Raw genomic sequence first — 17,940 nt, forward strand, 5'->3', positions numbered from 1 at the left:
CTTTGCCTAAAATTTCTTTTGTTATTCCAAAAAGTTGCTTTTATGATATGTTCACTCAGCACCAGATTTCAACTGCTACATTACGTTATTTTTCCCTTGCAATAATCTAGTTTAGAAATGTCGCTGCTTGTAAATATAAGCGGTGGAACAATAACATTAGAATACTTATTAGAAAAATTAAAATATTAAAGTTAAGTACCATCTTAAAATGTATATAAATCAAAAATATTAATATGAAAATGTTTAAAAAAGAATGCTACATATAATATATATATATATATATATATATATATATATATATATATTTTTTTTTTTTTTTATATATTTATATATATATTTTTTTTTTTTTTTTTTGTATGTATTTTCATATATTGTTCGTATTTTTATGTATTTTTGTATATATGCGAAAGAATATCTTATTTGTTAATATCTCAGTTTCAATGTTTATAATTTACACCGCTATTATAATAACTCAAATTGATGCTTATATAACGATTAAAAAGCTTTTTTACTCTTTTCTGAATGAAGTTAAATATCTACAGTTGATATATATTACTAAAAAATTAGTTTCTTATATACAGAAATTTATTCTAGGCTCTACTTAATATTTGTGATATAATAAATTGTATTTGTATATTGTATTTAATTGCATATAATTTGCATATTACATATATATATATATATATATATATATATATAAATATTGTAACAAGTATCAAACAACGGTTACCGTATTTTCTTAATAATTTTTATTATTAGTATAGAATTTTAAAGCGCATCCAAACTATTAGATTTTGATCTGATCTTATTGGTATTTAAGTGAGTCTATCGCTGTTTCATATCATATATTCTATACACTATAACGTATCAAAAAGTTTCGGAATGGAAGAAATTTTTAGTATATGCCCAATCATTGGCCAATACATGACATCAATTATCTCTCTATTCAAGAATATCATCGAGCAATGGCGAAAACATAAGAATTCAATCCTAATGCACTTCTAATAAAATATAGGAATGTAGAGAATAAAAATTATGTTATATATCGATTGATGAGGCGCATAGAATATTATATGGAATATTATATGTAAAAAATGATTTTGTCAGTTTTGTTGAGAGATAGAGAAGGTAACCCTATTTTATGAAATTTGTAAATTTGCTGCATTATAGGCATAAAATAAAATTCAAGAGTATAGAAATTAAATTTTTCGAAACTTTTAAAACATTTAGATTATTTTTATAGAATGTTATCTTTGTATAATAAATAAGAATTTAATTATTTTTTAATAAGAATATATTTTATTTTTGCAATATTATCCTAGAGTAATGTACAGGGTATTGACAATTCAATTTTTTCACTAATATTATAGTGATGAATTATCTGAATAAATCATAAGAAAAGTGGAACAAAATTTGTTAAGGCGGTAATAAAGATTGAGAGAGAGAGAGAGAGAGAGAGAGAGAGAGAGAGAGAGAGAGAGAGAGAGAGAGAGAGAGAGAGAGAGTAAGAGAGAATGGGAATGGATGGAAAATGATGGAAAGAAAAGACAAAGAGCAAATACATAAAACACCGGGACAAAATGTAGTTGAAAGTCTAGTTCTTTTGCATGGAAAGTAGGGAAGTACTTTAAGTACCCTATTCTACGTAAGACGAATCAGTTGTCAGCAAGTGTTCTTCGGATAAAATGTAATTTTCAAAACAATTAAAAACATTATATTGTATTTATTATAGCTAAATCTTTGTATTAATAATTATTTGTTATTTTGTAAATTTTCTATTCTCCATTACACAAACATTTCATAATGTTAGTATCTCGAAATCCTTTTGGATAAGTATATATTCTATAGCTATTTTTTGATAAAACTTTGTAAAGAATTGTAAACAATTCTGTTTGCTTTCTTTAGAAAATTACGGACATTATATTAAATCGAATATTATTATATTCTTAGTTCGAGTAGAATATACGGCTATTAAATCTGGCCATGGTTTGACGTTTTATCAAATAAATTGTATAGGTAGGATCAATCCACAATTTACTATTATATAAATATATATATATATATATTTATACGTCGCGAATTATGATGGAAATCATTTAAATCTATCTATATAGTTTTCCAATTTTTTAGAGAAATAGCTGTATAAGAGTAATAGGCATCAAAGAGAATATATATATATATATATATATATATATATATATATCGACGTCTAGAGTATCGTAAAGGAAGGAATAAGAGAAACATAAAAATAAATCTACTATAAAGGAAAAATATTTTTTAAATATTTGCTTGATGAAACAAGGTAGTTGAGTAAGTAGGTAACCGAGACTCGAGAAAGCTCGACCTATCAAGTAACGAGATTAAAAATAGGCACGGGAAGGAAAGGAGCTGCTTAGTCGACTGAATACGTCAAATAGTAAGAAGAATATAGTAATAGATAACGGAAGACATGATGGAAGTTTTGTACTCGAAGAGTAGCGTGGGATTTCCTTCGCAGGTGTTCTTCGACGATTACGAGCAGTTTCCGTGAACGGACTTGAATCCGATCAGACGAATGATTGGAGGCAAATTTAGTCATGTGCTCTTAACACACCCACCCACCCACCCATCCACCCATGCACACACACGCACACGCACACGCACACGCACACATTATTTTGCATTTGCGCACTTGACTACACAGCATACTTTGCTTTTAGACCGTTTGATACTTTTACTGGAGTTGTTTATCGTTTTTATATTTCAATCTGTAATGTTAAACCAACATCCACTACATCAATACACATTGCCTCGGATAGGATAAAAAATATATTTGTTAATAATAGGAGTGTATTGTGTTTCATTGTACTACCTTGAATGTTTCGTTAAAAAACCTACATATATATATATATATACTTATTAATATGAAAAGATTTAAATAAACAATTAAAATATGGAAAGCTTCTTAGATACCCTTCCTAGAACGGTATTTTGCAAAAAATTATAATGTAATAGATAAATTGTAGATAAAAATTTAAGAGAATGAAGTAAATTTGATAATTTAATGATATAAAAGTGTTTATAAGATTTTCGTGTATTATTGGAGGTCAAATTTTTATACTATGCATTATCAGGAAATTTTTTATTTTCGTTTATATATAACTTGAAGTAATAAAATTAAATAAATATTTCCCTTTCATATCGTTACCAAAAACAAAAAAAAAAGCAGAATAATTAAACTTCGTAATCTTTTTAATTTTCTCATACATCGCAGAAGTTAAAATGTTCGAAATAGAGATACTCGAAGCTATTGTGCTGTCACTTACACCGCAGCAAGAATTTATCCGCAAAGTTAATTTCGCGTGAAACGAATGTCCGAACAAGACAAACAATGTAATTAAGAATTAATGAACAAATAACGATCAGAAGCGAGCTTATGCATGCACAAACATATGTCGACAATTTCAATTCCTGAATCTGAATTTGGATGTAATGAAAGTTGAATAGATGCAACATAATAGGTTACGTTACTTAAAAATTTTCTGATTGAAAATATTAATAGACGTTAATTTAAAAGTAAAATTATAATAATCTATTATCATTTTTTGTGATAAGTTTATTGTGATAAATCACACAGGTGTTCAGTGAGTACTATAAATAAGATATTATAAAGGGGATAATTTAATTTCTATATCGGTTTAACTAAATATTTTTTATTATATTTTGTTCTTCGAATTCTTATCAATTGACTTCTCGATTTGAGATATCCTCGGCTACCTTCGATTACAAAATTAATATTATTAAGAATGCATATGTACTAGTTATATTTTTATATGCTTCGTATAAGCTTTGTAGAATCAATCAGGCTCGTTCTTATATAAAAAAAAATTTTTTTCTTGCATATAAATTCATAATAATATTATATAGAAGTATTTTTAAACTGCCATTTCAGTTATAACCACATAAATAACGATTAAAATTCGTAAAAGTAAACTATCATAAAATTCTTACAAAAGTATATATTTAAAATTCTTTACACACAACAATTTCAATTTACAATATTTTTGCTTTATTTTATATTAATTATAAGTTAAATTTAAATGTAATAACAACGGTCGTTTATTTCAATTTAAGGTAGTAACTTGTTATAGATGCATTTGTAAATCAAATAATTAAATACTTAATTTTCGTATGATTCAATGTTTAAAAATTTATGATTAAAAATTTAATGTTATTTAAATTTCAATCTGTTCGTTAATTAATTATTTATTATCTAAAATTTATTATTAATATAATAATATTACTTTTTTTTTTTAATTTTATTATGGCATCATTGATACCTAATTTATTTATATTATATATTCAATAATATTATTAAAAATTGTAAGTTTCTTATTAATTTATTTCTTTTATTTCTTTAATTTTATAAAATACATACATACATATATATATATAAATTTCAATATTTTTGTTTTAATAAAGTAAGTTAAAATGAGACTTCAGTAGTCCTTATACCTTTCATATAAATGTGTGAAGGTGTAATTTAATATTTATAATTATTTATATTAATTTTGTTTTTGGATATAAGAGGATTGGAAAAAATTTATAAGTTATTTGAAAAAAAAGGATCGCCTATTTGTCCCAAATATTGAACGATTTTTTGAAATGAGATCTTTTAATAACGTAGTTAAGCTTGTTGAAACGACTTTTCTTTCTACATTCTATAACTTATTACAATTATAATTATTTTGAAAGCTAGCTTTTTACCTATAAATGTTATTATTATTACCAATAATAAGCATGAAACTAATTCAATACTTACTAGTATAATTCAGATATAAAAGTTTGAAAATTGAGGATATTTCCATACGAACGTATATATTTTGCAATCAATTTGACTGGATGATGTTAGAGTTTGTTATGAATTTTAATAATTTAGACAAATTATGAGTTTTCCTAGCTCGTATAATTTCTACTCCGATGGTTTCTATTTGCCAAATATTCACGTATTTAGTCTTTGTATTTACATAAATGGCGATAAAAATAATATAAACGCGTAAATTCTATTTTCTTCAGGCCATAAAATACTAGCGTATTTGATGAGAGATTTCATACTTTGTTAAGTACACTATCATTAATTGTTAATTGTATGATTTAAATTGTTATATGAAATGATGTTGATAAATTGAAAGATTTACAGGGTATCTGTTAATATCATACTTATAAATCTTATTTTGCAGTGAATTTTACAAGGGCGCGCAGTCAAGAAATACTGTTATATCAAAGCACATACAAAAGATGCCAAGAAACTTATGATTTGTCGGGTTGATTACAGAATCTTTAAATATGTAAACAAATACGCAAATATTTTGTGTTTCGAAAAAATATCTGTCGTGCGTGTAGTCGGAAGGAAATTTAGAAACACATGAAATCTCACATTAATATTGAGTCGCAATGGGTGAAAGTTAGTGCAGATTACAAATATAATGAAGATTAATATTTTTACTTTTCTTGATGTTCTTCATAAAGTTTAAGATTTGTAAGTATTAAAAAATTTATTAGAGAATTGTAAGTTAGTCGTTGATAAACCAAGTAAAGTATATAAAGCAATCGAATGTCATGTTATCTAATTGTATTTTTATCTATTTTGGTTTTCGAAATTATTAACATTATCAGCGGTATATTTGTTTTAAATAAAAATTACTTTTTTATTTAGTTTTAATTAAAGACATTCTTTCTGCGTACGATAAATTAAATCATATGGTATATACATAACATAATTTAAATGACATGAATCAAATATATTATATGTACTAATAATTCATTTTTATTAATACAATAAACGTACGTTTCATAACAATAAGATAATAGAAATTAAATAAGAAGAAAATGAATGAAAGAAGATAAAAGAATGAAAAGTCATAAATTGATTATTCATGTATTGAATATTTTGTTGAATTATTTGAATGAAAGATGTTAGTACTTGATTTATCATCTGAGTATTAGGATTTTTTTTTTTTTGTTAATTAGAAATTTATTTCTATTTCAGAGAAATACCACATACATATATAGACACACGTACGCGCGCGCGCGCGCATACCCACCCACCCACACACACACACACGCGCGCGCGCGCGCGCACACGCACGCACACATATATAGATAAATTTTTTAAATACATATTATACATTTTTTAAAACATAAGATATATTATAACTTGATAAAATAATAACGTTTGAATATTAGCATACTTTATGCATAAAATGTTTTATTAATTTTGTTCATTGAGTATAAGATTTAAATAGTGAGAAAATATTGAATTATTCACGTATTCTAAGATAACGTTATAATATTTTCTTTCTTTTTTTTGGAAATCGTTTTATAATCATTACATAATAGTATCTATACTAATTAGGAAAATTTCAATATAATGCATTAATAGATATAAAGTTTTATTAGAATTTATTTAAATTGTTTTAAATTTGAAACTTCAAAGAACTTTTATTTTTATAATTAAACATTCTTTAAGTTATATTACGGAATCATAAGTAGTGAAAATTATTTAAATTGTTTTTTATTATTTTAAGCAATTATTACATATCTCTCATTTTATATTTGAATTGTAATTAAATTAATATACGGACAGAATTGTATTGACTGGGTTTTAACGAGTAGATGAGACCCAAATAATATTTGTATTTAACTAATAATATAGTTGATTAGAAGCTTGAATTTATATATTGAATATAATGACGTGGCTAAATGCCTTTAACAATAACCGAATCACTAATTAATAAATATAATTACTATATTTATTACTATTATTATTATATTATATAATATAATATACATTATATATTACTATTATACAATATATTACTATTGTAGTCTTGGAATCGTTTTTTTAAGAATTACGATTGTATTGTTCAACAGTAATATAATGTTCATTATTAAGTATATCGCTTAACGTTATGATATTTATGCATTTTAATCGGGGATTATAATGAAATCAAGTAATAAAAAATAAAAAAAAACACTTGTCTATGAAATAGGTATGCAGATGAATATAGTATGATCAATATAAATGATTGTAGACTCTTAAATTGCAAAATATGAATATAGATCATTATAATAATGATTTGAAAGAATGTCTATATATAGTAGTAAATGATAATTGAAATCGTAATCTGTATTTGTTAATACGGCTAATCCAATCGTTAAGCACTGAGCTGATGGGTCGAAGCAGTAATATACGTACCTTCGTATTATCGAACAAAATTATGTAATACATTATGGGAATTAAAATGTTGCAGTTACACAGCATTTCAAGGGCTATTGTTAGTTTCTTTTTAATTAAAAACTAATGTTACAATTAATACGATTAAAACGAAGTGAAAATTCGAGAGATTAAATGCCAATTTGAAGTTGAAATTTTACACTAAAAATAGTCAAGGTGACAAAATAATAGAGTGAATGAACTTCACATTATGACAAAAAATATAATGATATGAAACAAATGATACACGAACATCTATTTTGTATAATGTGTATGCTTGTTGTATATATAACATTAATTTTCAAGTATTTGAAGTATTTGTGCACGCGTATTGATGCACACAGATCAATTGAGACATTCAAGATGAAACATTCGAGACGATAAAGAAATGTACATATCTTGTTTAGAAATTATTCGATAAGATGTAAGTCAATATTTTTAATAGTTACAAAAATATTGTTTATATTGATTTTTATTGTAAATATTTATGTTGAAATTGACTGGAGTTGACTTTAAAAGCATATTTCGTATAACGTGTAAATATTTAACAACATATGCATTTTCATAATCATCCGTTTCATATTAAATATTTTATTTCACTTATTTCTTATGAATTATATAACTAAAATTTAATAAGTCTTTTATATTAAATTAAGATTCCCTTTTGATATATAAGATTCATTTATATTTTGTTTAATATGTCATTATCAATTATAACTCGTGTTTGAGAAAAAAATATTTATAGTTTTTAAATAGTAATTTTTACGTTCTTCCAGTTATAGTAATTGTGCTTCTTTTATTTATTTGATAATTTGAATTCAATAAAAAATGTACACTTATGGAAAAAATTTATCATAAGATACTGTAATAATAATAATCAGTTGAAGTTCGTTTATAAAAATATTTAATTTTTACGCTGTACCATGTAATAGGTAACATAAAAATATAGTACAATGGTCGAGCAAATCTTAAATTTATATATTATTTATATACATAATTCAAAAATAGATCGTTCCAATTGATATAATGATTAAAATGTTTGTAACGACTTTTTTTTTCATTCTACATAGTCTACGCAGCTCATGTAATTGACGTAATGAAAAGTAGTAAATGCATATGTCAAACTTATTGTGATTATTATTCAACTGATACTACTGTATTTAATTAAATTAAAATAAGGAACATCAGTTTTATAATAAATTATAATATTTTTGAATATTAATTAAAAATTTAGGCTGTATAATTAGTACGTAGGCCATAAACAATCTTATAAATGTACACAATAAAATGGAAAAGAATTAGATTTTTGTTTGTCACATGATTTTAATGGCTGATTATTTCAATTTCATCCATGTTGTTTCAAATTATGTTACTAATACTAATTATACTTTTATTTTAAGTATATAATTTTCTTCATTGTTGTTATTAAGTACATTTTCATTATTTTACTAATGCATTCTTAATTAAAAATTGCTTTTGTTTAAATTCGGAATTGTGAATTTATAAATTTATATATATGTAAATAAAGAACTTTGACATATATTAATAGTTTTATTTTATAAAGTTTTAATTTGTTTTTTATAAGTTATTATATAACGGTGTTCTTCTTATAATATTTATATTTGATATTCTTAATAATGTTGTATGTAAGCAGATTCTGTTAAAAACTGTTTTTGAAGTTTCGTAAATGAAAATTAATATGTGACATTGAAATAAATGCATAAATATTGAAACGATAATGTATATTAGTACAAAGCATATAAAAGAAAATATGATTTAGTCGGGAGTGGGAAGGCTTACTTATCAATTGGATTATTTGTTAATACAGAATAATATATTTATTTATGCATGTTAGATTATATTATAAGTGCTATTATTTTATAAAATATCAATCGACGTTCCACGAATAAAAATATTAGTATCATTTAGATGTATTATCACTATATACAAATTTAATAACAAAAATATATTGATATTATATTTAAATTTTTAATTGGTTCAGACATCTTCATATAGTTTTATGCTCTTGTTGATGATGATCTGTAATAATTATTTAAGAATTATATTATATCATTAAATTATAATAAGCATGTATGTAGACATGTATAATATATGTAATATGTAATAAGAATTTTGTAACATTACATATAATCTACAGCTATTGAAAAGAATAAATTTATTTTCGATATTTCCAATTTCTAATAACGATTGTTTCAATACAGTTTTGCCAACTTAGTTGATATAAGATAAATATAATAAGGGTATGCGATTAAATTTAAAATAGTAGTAGTTTTGTTGAGAAAATGTCAAGTAAAGGGAAAATAAGAGCAAAACAAATGTGACCGGCTGAGTGGAATGTGAACAATAGTCGATTCTCATATATGCAAGTATTGTTTGGCACTATTTTGTTCTTTATTCTTTTTATTTTTATCTTATTCTTTTCATGTTTTGTATAAAGTGTACGTTATATTCTGTAGATTGCTATTTGTTTTTTGTTTATTATTTCTTTTTGACTATATTTCTCTTCTATCTATTCCTATTGAAGAACTTCTTTTCTTTAACATTTTTATTTTTAAGCTTTCTTGAATATTCGTGTCTTTGTCATCTAATATACATATATATATATATCTTTATTGATATTCCCAATTACTTTATTACCTAAGCATTTGAATACTTTATAATCTTTGAACACTATATAAACAATAGCTATTTTTCATTATATTAATTTTATATGACATTAATAGTTTTATATCATATTATTAATTTTTTCATACACACATTTAAGTAATTTAAAATTGTACTTATGTACTTATTAAGAGAATTGGTAAGTATTGAATCATAAATGTATGACTATTTATTAGTGAAATTCAATAAGAATACGACTTATTATAGATTAATACTTAAAATTAAATTTAATTCATATAATGAATATAAATTTGGAATAAATCGCATTATAAGTCTATGTCATATCCGATCAGTATTAAATGTAGGAATTAAAACTTTATTTTTGCATCATTCCTTGCATTAAATTTTTTTATTTAATCAACTAAATTTTCTTTTCTTATGATTTATGTTCTGCACGAAGAACATGATTTTCTTCGATTTATACTTCAATTTACTTAAGATTTAATTAAAGTTTTAAAATATTTTCATTCATTTATTTTGTTCTTTGATTATTATTTCCAATATTTTTAAGCACATATATAAATTCTAAAACTATAAATAAAACTCTAACATGTTTTGTTCTCCGATAACAGGAGAAGATTGTGAGAGTATTATTATTATTATGATATAACTATATTTACATACGCGCGCATGCGCACGCACACACGCGCACATACGCGCGCACACACACACACACACATACACACACATACACACTCATGTCTATAAGTTTATGCTTTATTGTATCCACAAATTTATTTGATTATTATTAATTATAATAGATTCAATAGATTATAAGAACTTATATAATATTTTGTTGCATCATACAATATTTAAACATTTAAAAACTACTTGATTTTATACGATAAATTACGTCGATAAATATTTATTGAATTGCAATTTTATTATTAAATAGTGTTTTTCTTTTAATGAACTTGCATAAAGTCCCATTAATCTGTATTTCAAGCTAGAGGAGCCACCATAATTCAATCAAATTTGAATTTCAAATTGAAATAACGAGTCTCTCCGAGTACGGGTCATCTCGTACCAAAACAGTAATTATAATTTTTACGTATTATTTTCACAAGTACATGGTATGTAAATATTGAGGCTTTTGATTTCACGGCAATATTTCTTCTAAAGTTAGCTTTAATATTAAATCACTGATATCCTAGAAATCAACATTACATTCGTGTTATTTTCAACCAATGTGAAAATATAAAACAAACCGGCCACCAAAATAATAATGTTACTTTCATACTATCTTTAAAGATTCAATTATATTAACAAAGTTAAAAATAAAGATATACATGAACACGTAATGAAAATTTATAAGAAATAAAAATGTGAGAAGTTTGAAAATGAGTTTGAATTGTCAACACCTTTTATTCGAGTTGTTAAGGTGAATTTTTTTATTTGTTTATATTTTTTTGGATCGATAGTTCTGTTGGAGAACAAAGTATACTTTTATGATATCAAACCCAGGACATTAAAAGTGCATCAATATTGATTTCTTATATTTTATTGCATTAAAATCTATTTTCGTTAAGTAAATAAAGAGAAAAAGAAAACAAAAATGTTAAATAATTAACTTTTATATATAAAGAAGTATTTGAACTTATCTAAATAATAAATAATGGTTTTTGATGAAAAAATATGCAATATATTGAAATTTATTATATGAAAATATTATTAATTAGGAAGAATATAAGAATTATTAAATTTTCTTTATAGTAAACTTTTATAACAATAATTTTGAATTCCATATTCTAAATCAGTTTAAAGTATTTCGAAGCACTGTATTGTTTTTAAAATTTGTGTATATACTATTTATTTTAACTTCAGCTTGTTTTCTATTTAATATGACAGTAAGATTTTAATTTATTTATCGCTAGATACAATATTATAAGTTATTCGACTCCAAGAGTATTTTTTCCAAGTGTATTTTTTGGGTGTTTAATGTTAATTTTTTAATATTTTCTTAATCTATTTTAATATTTTTCTAATTTAATTTTTACTCTAATATTACGTCTTTATCGATACACTATAAGAGTCGTAATATTATATTGATAATGCACTGATATTGATTCGTGTAATAATAAGGATTCTTCTGTACATTTATTATTCAACTGCCGATGTAACTAAAAATTCAGTTGATAATAATGGATGGATTAAGACCAAAAAAAAAAAAAAAAAAAAGAAGAAGTTTGATACTTTTTATATTTTAAATTATTTTACATTTTAATAATGCTAATGTCATTAAGTAAAAATTATATTAATAATAGAGTAGTAGCAAAATATTATAAGTATACAAAGTACAGAATAATTAAAAATTTCAATGTTAAATTATTTAGTACTGGAAATAGGAAAGAAAAGGTCAAGCTTGAATAATCAGTATTTCGAGTTTTAAGAGATGATTAAATTGTATTACATTGAATTACGAGTACACTAACTACAACAAAAAAACTTTAAACTTTAAAATGAATATAATTTAGTTTAATAAACCTTAATTATGTCAATATATTTTTCTATTCCATGCGCGTAAGTGAATATTTATATTCATTATTGATTTTTTCTTTCTCACGAGCATTCAGATATGTGCTTTTAATATATCGTAACAGCATTAACGCGAACTTTTATAAATGTATTGTTATACTTTATTCCTCTATTTAGATACGCATTAATTGTAGTAAACTCTATAGTGTTTTGATTTTGTGGAAAAAAGATTAGAACTTTCCATAAATTAATATTGCGTAAGAAATTATAAAGAATCTTTAACGCAATAAGTTATTTTTTTCAATATCGGCAGCAAAGACATTAATTCGAACATAAATATAAATTTAATTTAAATAATATGTTATTGAACGATACTCGATGCAATATTGAAAATCATGCATTTACATAATAATTGACTTCTTTTTATCATTTCAATATATAAATAATGCAAGTATTATTACTAGCTAAATCTCTCTATGCTGGATCATAACTAAAAGTTCATTTGTTCGCCGTCATTACAGTAGCCATTTAATCATCGTATGTATGCATAAGCCTGCATATAATAGATGGATCCTTGTTACCTCGATCATTTGCACGCGGTTGAATCCTTTACACATTCTTTACCGTCTTCGATATAAATGAATAATGCACCATGTCCAGATTATGCATATAGAATTATGATTATACATACGCTAATGTCGATTGGTTAACAGCACACACGGAATTGACGGATTATACAATTGTAATATCTGCTCTACTAATTATGATATAATGCATCTATAACTACACCAGTCTATTGCGAATTCATAAAAAATGATTAAAAGTAGCCTTGAGCTTTTAAATTTTCGATTTATACATTTAATTAGCTCGTTTGTTTACTTATTGAAATTTTTTTTTTCGAGTGATTTTTTTTTTTTTTTTTTTTTTTTTTTTTTAAAAAAAATTTACAAATAAGATCAGATTTGTAATACTAAATTTATGGTGCCCATTAGCTATTACTTGAGAGTTGAAAAAATTAATAAACTGGATAGTGTCGAACTTGGAAGTGTCAATTGTATTACCCATTATTTATGACTTAAATGGATTTGCTTCTTATCGTTATATGGACTTCCTATTTTAAAATAAATAGAAAAAAACAGTTTCTATTTGTTTTACATATTCTGAATATCCATATGAATAAAGACTTTAGTTGTTTTATAAGTAGTTGCATCTTTATTGATTGATAATTAATTTATAAACATACAAATATATTCTAGGCATCATTATAGTTTTGTTAAGTTTAGTCACAAATATAAAAATTTATAAATTTCAGAAATACTTGTTTTAATTTTAAGACAATAATTTTCCTTTCAAAATGTAAGACCATTGATTGCGATTGTTCAATGTTTTAAATGTACAAATTACCATACCGTGTATGCAAATAAATATAAAATTAAACATTTTTTTTATTAAAGTTTCTTAACCTACATATTTGTTTTATTAAGATACTCGAAATTTTTTTTACCTTTTTTATGCAATATCAATCAAAGATAATAATTTTGAAAAACGATATTGGTAATATGACGAATAAATCATGTTATTATAGTTTTCTAAAACTTTAAGCGAACCTGTATATCACTTTCTTCGTCATTTGCTCAAAGTACTTTTTTGAGACGTGAACTGAACGACTGACACGGAAAGTACATGCACGGGTGCTTACAACAGATAAGCTCAGCGATATACATATATATATATATATATATATATATATATAGAGAGAGAGAAAGAGAGAGAGAGAGAGAGAATATACAGTGCAGAGTGCATTTCATATTACTTATAGGATAGGCGAAACTTGCTTGCTCCGAACATCAAACATTGTCAAGTATTTGAACATGATTATTTTATGATTATGTAAAAAAAAAGAATAATATAAGTATATTTACGAAAAATATTCATAATACCGAATAAGATTGGATGCTTCTAAAAAATATGTATATTATTCCATTAAATATTCACTAATAATTAATTCATTAATGTTATTCTAATTGTAGCCATTATAAATTAGCGTTAATTTAATGTCAAAATCAATAAATAGATTTTCTTTTTAGCCAAGAAAAAATGAAATTTGAAAAAGAATGAAAAATTAGTGAAAAACTTAGACATTTTCGTTCTTTGTAAGATAATGAATGATATCTGTGTCATGAATTCTTTCATTTGGATTATTTTTCATTTAAAAATAAAGGTAATATTCTTTCTTTTCTTCCACCTTTAAAAACAAAAGAATCGATTGTGTCAATCAGCAAAGTCATTAAATACTCTTCTCCAGTTATCGATGTAAATAAAACTGAGGAATCTATCCATATCCTATGTTTTTTAAGAATAAGATTTTTTTTTCTTCTCTTTTTAATATTACCTTAATTAAGATCTATTTTTGAAGAATCTTTAGATTAAGCTCCATAAGTGCAATGCAGTCAAATTTGGTGCAAACAGTTTACTCGTTGAAAATCGCACATTGAGAATTAAAATATTTTATTAGTATCTTAAAATTTGCATCGACCTCATTATAAATAATTTTATCAATGACTTTAAAAAATAATATTAGTAAGATTAAACATAAGAATATCATCACAAATAACTAGAAAAGTACTTTACTTTTCTTAATTTTCATCTTTTCATTGTTTAATAACAATTTTTTTATTTTTATTTTTTAATAAAGAACTTTTATAATTTATTTCTTACATTCTTGAGTGCATTAAATTATTATAGTTTATGAGTGTTGTTTTGTTGTATTTTGTGTGTTCAGTAAGTGCTTAAATATAAAATAAAAAAATTCATTGGGCGATTATATTATTGTTATTTTTAATTAAATAATTTTATAACAATGAATATCGCACTTTAATGATTAAAAACTATACTTTACAAAATACATTTTATAATATAATTCTCAATGATGATAAATATTAAAAGAAATAAAAATTTTAACATACATATTTTATAAATATTGCATCTCTTAAACTGTAAATACAATGGTGCATTTAGTTTTTCAATATTAAACTTAAAATTTGTTGCAATTAAATTTTTATTTTTTCAAATTAATTTAATTAATTAAAATTAGTTTAAATAAGTTAATAAGAAATATTTGTACTGGATATATGTATTATTTATGTTAATTAAGACGTATCGAGTTTGCTGTATCGATATTTAAATCTTAAAAATAAATGAATTATTTTATAAAAGTAAAGAGTCGGTATTATTCGTTACTGTGATTAATTTGTATTTATCGCAGCAGTAATTTTCTTTACCTTTAGGATCCATAATCAAGTATGAATGCACCTTTGGGAAATAATAGGTAGTAGTTAACGCAACTATGCATAAGCAATGCATATTTATTATTAGATGAGACAATGGTATGAAATTTCTTTATTTATTTATCTTTCGTTCACACGCATGCGTATTCTTCATAATACTTGTGAATATCTGTCCGAGGTCGTACGTATTACCAATGATTTATATCCCGAGAGTACTTTAAATAATTGCAAAATATTTATAAATGATTAGTTTTCGACATAAGGAATAGAATTTACATATGTACATTGTTTTTATTTTTTTATTTTTTTTATTTTTTTTTTTTTTTAAATTCATTTACTTTTAGGATAATAAAGTTTTAAGCTTAAAAATGATATTTTATTATCTGTATATCTCATATTTTATTTAATATAAAAAAAAATATTATTTAAGAACATTATGAAAAATATATGTTCGTGTGACATTTTTTATATATAAAATTAGGTAAATGTAAATAATAAGAATGACTTACTTATTGATCCGATTACACGTAGAAATATATGTAGGCACATTACACATAATTGGTTATTCAATATTTAACTGCAGATATTTGTAGATATTTATAGTATAGCATAATAGAGCGAGGAGTAGCTCATATCAACTTCAGGATACAGAAGCATAATGTTATGTGTATTCTTTTAATAAAGAGTGGATAAATCGGGTGGAAATATTGGGAAAAAAAAGGAAGTTTAACGAGTAAAAATACTGAATTCATTACTTAAAGAATTTACTATATCGTCTAATATCAATAAGTTCTCAACTTGCATGAAAAAAAAATATAGATAAGAAAGTAAAATGACTATTATTCTATGACTATTATATATAAAATGACTAATACGCCTAAACTATATATTTTATTGCAAGATACATAAAATTAAGTTATACTGTACTGTAAAAAAGTCCTTCTTAAGTTACTTTGTTGATTTTTTTTCACAGTGTACATAAAGTAATTAGTATTTATTTTGCTCGATGCAGCATACTTTAGAAAATAAACACTTGTATAATTGTAGGAGAATTTAATATTCGGTATCATGTTCGACAGATAGGAGAAAGACGTAGATTTTGATGGAAAATGCTTATCCGGATAATTAAGAATTTCTACAAATTTTGAAAAATAAACACTTAACGAAGAGAAACGGTACATTTCAGCGCGCGCACACACACACACACACACACGCGCGCGCGCGCGCACACACACACACACACACACGCACACACACAAATTATATTAACAATACAATATTTTAATTTCTGTTGCAAATTGTTTACGGTTCATTAGAGCAATAATACATGCAAATAAATTATTTATAAAGTTGAATTATTATTTGTTATTCGGTAATATGAGATGAAGATGAAGAAATTAGGTGAAGGTGGACATGCAACTTGTAAGGGATGAAACAACGAGGTCCCGAGTTAGATAAGTAAGAAGATGGGTCGCTGTATAGATAAAGAGTTGGATTAACGGCTATATTTTTTGGCTCGATCGACAAAACATGAATCTTCCAATCAGAAGATAAACTCTATGAATGCTTAAGCTTCTACATATGTGTAGTAGTACTTAGTGCGCATGAGCCCAAGAGCTTATCGTGTATCGTGCAAACTGGGTGCGACCCTCTATATCCTCTTTGGCGAGTACCAGCGCAGATACTACATTGGCAGGATTTACAGTGTCAATGTAGTATTTAATAATTTTATGGTAACTTTTTTCATTTCAAAGTTTTACTTACGAAACTTTTTACTGTTTTATTCGTTGTAATGCATTTATACATATTGAAGTAAAAGTAATTTTAAGTCTTTATAAGAATGTAGCCAATGAATTCCAAATATCCCTAACTTTTTACGACTGATTTTCCTATGCAAATACTTATTCTATAAAGTTTATTTACCTCATATTCCTAAATATATAATTTTTCCTATTATTTGCATTAATTTTTTATTATAATTTTAAGATCTCCATTATCATCAATATACTATTGTTATACTCATTACTTTGTTATTATCTAATTTAAGATTTAAATTATGAAAAAGCAACTCTTTTTTAAAAAAAAAAGTATACAAAATATAATTTTAATCAATTATATAATAGAGAAAGAGAGAGAGAGAGAGAGAGAGAGAGAGAATATAATTCTAACGTACCTATATAAATCACTTAAAGAAAATATATAATAATGTTACTCAATAATAAAATAACATAAAAATGA

At 24.1% G+C, this 17,940-nt stretch overlaps 1 protein-coding gene across 1 annotated transcript in view; it reads right to left on the minus strand.

Annotated features, from left to right (window-relative positions):
• Nucleotides 1-17,940, minus strand: part of Nlg3 (Neuroligin 3) — a 93,064-nt gene that overhangs the window by 39,736 nt on the left and 35,388 nt on the right. The window lies entirely within an intron of this gene.

The sequence above is a fragment of the Ceratosolen solmsi genome, unplaced genomic scaffold (assembly GCF_000503995.2).
Source record: "Ceratosolen solmsi marchali unplaced genomic scaffold, CerSol_1.0 scaffold63, whole genome shotgun sequence".
Taxonomy (NCBI): Eukaryota; Metazoa; Arthropoda; class Insecta; order Hymenoptera; family Agaonidae; genus Ceratosolen; species Ceratosolen solmsi.